This window comes from Capra hircus, chromosome 15 (assembly GCF_001704415.2).
Source record: "Capra hircus breed San Clemente chromosome 15, ASM170441v1, whole genome shotgun sequence".
Lineage (NCBI taxonomy): Eukaryota > Metazoa > Chordata > Mammalia > Artiodactyla > Bovidae > Capra > Capra hircus.
Genome location: NC_030822.1, coordinates 32,682,583 through 32,687,326, shown reverse-complemented (window position 1 = coordinate 32,687,326; position 4,744 = coordinate 32,682,583).

Sequence of the window (4,744 nt, the reverse complement as noted above, 5' to 3'; positions counted from 1 at the left end):
GAGAAAGATGCTGAGGTGTGGAAAAATTTGACTCTAATTGGTGTCATTTTCTACCATGTGCTCTGTACCCATAGGAAGCAGGATTGTGGTTTAAAAGTGAAGATGTCTAATTTGGTGGGGTTTTGGGTTCAGATAAAGACATTTACTACTGACATTACTTTTAAAGCATAGAGATAATATATGATCTATTTCACTTTTTAAAATAATCATGTCATCTGCTTTAAAAGTTAAACAGGTGGGAGGTGTTAAGGTCTAAGTCTAGAAAGCCTAGACATCTGGTGGTCATCATGCTTCATGTCATGTTAAGCACCTGTCACAAGAAAATTGAGGTTTTCAGTTTCTACAAACAAGTGCTAATTGCTTCTTAAAAAGCAAATTTTTCATCATCACATCATTGAAACCACGATACCCAGTGCTACACTATTCTAAATCACCTAGAATACTGCTTTCTTTAGAAGTCTAAATATTGACATTTCAGCCATCTGATCTGTTTGTTCTGAAATCAAATTAGACTAACAAGGGGACAATCTTTCTCTTTAATTGAGGTTAGAAACTGATCAAGACTAGGGATAGAAAGTCTAAGAATATAGTCAGAGAAGGAAAAAAAGTCAGTTCTGATCAAGGACTTGGCAGAAGACTATATCTTGTTTTCTTCATAGGTAAACAAGAGTATATGTGCAGGACAGTAGGTGAAGTTGTGGTCAGCAAGTGTTTGGCAGAAGTTAAGGAGTCAATAGTCTGAGTCTAAAACACTGTACTATAGCCAAGTTTGAGAAAGAATGCTACAGTACGTATATTTCAGACTGCTTCTTGCTCTTGGAAAAAAATCTCATCTCCATGGGAAAGAAGCATACAAATTCCCCATGTCCTCTTCATGATGATTCCCAGCTGGAGCAGAATTGAAACCATGCAGCACTAGAAGCCAGTGATGGGGCTGTTCCAAGATGCATATGATAGCGTGTAATACCTTCAACTCTTAAGATGCCCAGTGTGAAACATATGCCTAGGTTTGGCAACAAGTTTGTGTCCTTTTTCTTAGGAAGAGAGTCTTTAGAGATACAGTTTCCAGAATATAGTCTTTAAGTTAGCTGCTTACTGCTTCTCCCAAAGAGAAGGGGCTCCAGATGAATGGGTTGATAACTAATGGAAATATCCATTAGTTATCATTAGTTAACATTAGTTAACACAAATATCCATTAGTGTTTTTTAAAAAAAATTGGAATAGCAAGGAAGATTTCCACTGAGAACACCAGTTCCCAAAGAGTTTTCCTAAACTTTACGCTATGCCGCTGAAATATACATGTCAGTAGTGAGATCTTGTAACTTATAAAAATGCACTTGTGTTACTTCCATGGGGAAGGCAATTCTGCCTTTGAAGAGGGTGCAGTTGGATGTAGGAGAGAATAAGTCATATTCCTGCCACAGGAAGGATTTCAGCTATAGCCTGAATATCATTTCCCAGGTAGCACTAGTAGTAAAGAGCCTTCCTGCCAATGCAGGAGACATGAGAGGCAGGTTTGATTCCTAGGTCAGGAAGATCCCCCTAGAGGCAGCCATGGCAACCCGCTCCAGTATTCTTGCCTAGAGAATCCCACTGATAGAGGAGCCTGGTGGGCTACAGCCCATAGGGTCGCAAAGAGTTGGGAAACAACTGAGGCGACTTAGTACGCATCCTTCACTGGAGCCATTATAGATGGCAAGAACCATCCATATTTCTAATATCCATCTAAGCAATGTTTTCCCTATTTAGACCCAGAAACAAGGTATGAGATAAAAAATTCACTCAGGAGATTAACCCAAATGCTCAACCTGAGGGTTATTTTTTAAACTAGCCCCTGAAGCAGAGGCTTACTTCCATTTTATAAAACCTGATCAAACTGGCTCAGGTTTACCTGGATAATAGAAAGTCATTAATAGGCATGCATCAGTTTATGGAATCTTTAGGTTGGCTAAATATTAATACAATAGCATGAAAGCAAGTTCTCAAGGAATGCCAGTAGACTGCCTGAGGAGATTAAGGGATAGGTACATGAATTTCTGCTTCAGTAATATCATGTAGTAATGTTACCAAGTGGACAGGAAGTGAGGCCTCATGTTAGAGAAGGACTAAAAGGAGCAGCGGGAGAGAAGTGGGGTGAGGGGAGATGGCTGTCTTCTGAAAGTCACATGGGGAGTCCCCACTCCTCTCACCTAAGCTTATCCATGGCCCTTCTACCAGTAACTCTCCTGAAATGCCATCGTCTGTGGCCATTCCTATCTCTCTTCAGCTGATTTCTGAGGTGGGAGAGGAGGGCCAGGAGAAGGCAGGGTAGGGAGAAATTCTTTTATAGATAAAGGACTTTCCACAGGCCAAGGAGTCTATCATACCAGGAGTAACGGATCTGGCAAAACCCATACTTAGGCACCTGAGGAACCTTACTGGTCCCCATACCAAAAAATAGACAAAGCCAATGGATTGTCTAAACTTAGTTTTACTACTTTTCTTGACCCATAAAGAATATCATGGATATTTTATATCCCTTCCCAATCATACATACAAGGACTGACATATTTGAGTCAGGATGGTCTTTGAAGAATAATTAGACCTTCAATTATTCATGAAGTCACATGTCTAGAATTCTGAACAGAGAATTCAAGGAGCCTAAGAAATTTGAAGTTTAAGGTCTAAGACAGGAGGTTTGCAGTCTCCCTTGGTCTAGTGCAGCAGACACTGATCAGCCACACTGATTTGCTTTAGTGAAGCACTTGAGCCCCAAGATGCTGCTACCAAGCAGCCTTTATTTGTTGGCCTCCCCAGGAGTTGTCTCAGCCTGAGAAACTTCAATGCCACGTCTTCCAGAGCAGCCCAATGCTGTGGTTATTGTGACCCAACTAAGGGGAAAGCTGAAAGGCCATTCTAGAGAGTTCTTGGAGTAGCCAAAGCTACATTGGATCTGTACCAAAGTTCAATTTCTCTCTGCCTTCTTTCCATATACAGTGCATACAGGGCTTTTTTTTTTTTTCTAATTTGGGGTTTTTGGCCATGCAGCAAAGCACGTGGGATCTTGGTTCCCTGACCAGGGATCAGACCCATGCCCCCAGCAGTGGAAATGCAGAGTCTTAACCACTGGACTTCCAGGGAGCTCCCAGAGTACTCCTTAAACATTGCTGCAAAACTAGTATTTGGTACTGTCTAACTCAGTAGCCCACTTGACTTTGCCAACAAAGGCCCGTCTAGTCAAGGCTATGGTTTTTCCTGTGGTCATGTATGGATGTGAGAGTTGGACTGTGAAGAAACCTGAGCACTGAAGAATTGATGCTTTTGAACTGTGGTGTTGGAGAAGACTCTTGAGAGTCCCTTGGACTGCAAGGAGATCCAACCAGTCCACTCTGAAGGAGATCAGCCCTGGGATTTCTTTGGAGGGAATGATGCTGAAGCTGAAATTCCAGTACTTTGGTCATCTCATGTGAAGAGTTGACTCATTGGAAAAGACTCTGATGCTGGGAGGGATTGGGAGCAGGAGGAGAAGGGAACGACAGAGGATGAGATGGCTGGATGGCATCACGTACTCGATGGACGTGAGTCTGAGTGAACTCTGGGAGTTGGTGATGGACAAGGAGGCCTGGCATGCTGCAATTCATGGGATCGCAAAAAGTCAGACACGACTGAGCGACTGAACTGAACTCAGTGGCCACTATGTACACATAGCTATTGAACACTTGAACTGTAGCTGCTGTGTTGGGTCCACTGGGAGGAAGGAAGGCAAGAGGGATTCTATCTTGAAGACTCTCAGCCATCTTAAGACAGGATGTGAATGGGGCCTGAACCCTGTTCTAGAATGAGGAAACCATCGTTAAAGAGAAACCAGGTCTCCTTGGAAACCCTCTCCTCACAGATGGAAAACAAAGATTGGAAGTAAAGGTCAAGTTGTCTCAGATTAACAATAGCGCCTGTGCCTGCATGTTGTAATTGTTAATTCTTCTGCACCTGCATGTTGTAAAACTAAGTAAATTACTAACGTGTAACCAGTCAGAACTGGGGTATAAAACCAAGTCCTCACAAAGCGGGGTCCTTGTTGAGAGCCAATTCCCCTTGGACCCACTGGCATAATAAATTGTACTCCACTGTCTTGACTGTTCTCCGAGGTGTGTTTTGTGACTATGGATTCCACAACAGCTGGAGGCCTTATAAACTCACATGCATTCTAGAACATGAAAAATATTAAGAAAATGCCAAGGTTGATTCACAGATAGATCTACTTGGGAGCATAAGGCAAACATGAATGTCTGCTGAACAACTCCACTCAAGGTATCCTTGGATGACAGAAGAGAGGGTAGTCCTCCTAATGGACACAACTTTGCCAGCTCACCTGGTTATCCATTGTGTGTGGTGAAAAAAATCTCCACCCTGAGGGTTAAATACATACATCTGATGAGCAGCAGCCAAGACTTGACTGCTGGCCAAAGTCCTGGGAGAGAAAAACTGAAGATGATATAGAGTAGAGGCATGCAGATGGGAGTAGAGCAAGGTATCCTCATAGAGCACACTAACACCCAGCAGAGCGCACCCAACTAGTGTGCTCTAACACCTAGAGCACACTAACACCCAAGAACACTAATCAAGTAGACACCGTATGAAGATACTGCAATATTTAGCAATTGGGAAATAAGCACTTCATGTCATATACCATTAGAAATCAAAAGAACAATGTGCCCACAGGGGTAAGATGACTACCAGCTACCAAACTAGACTTAAGGTTATATT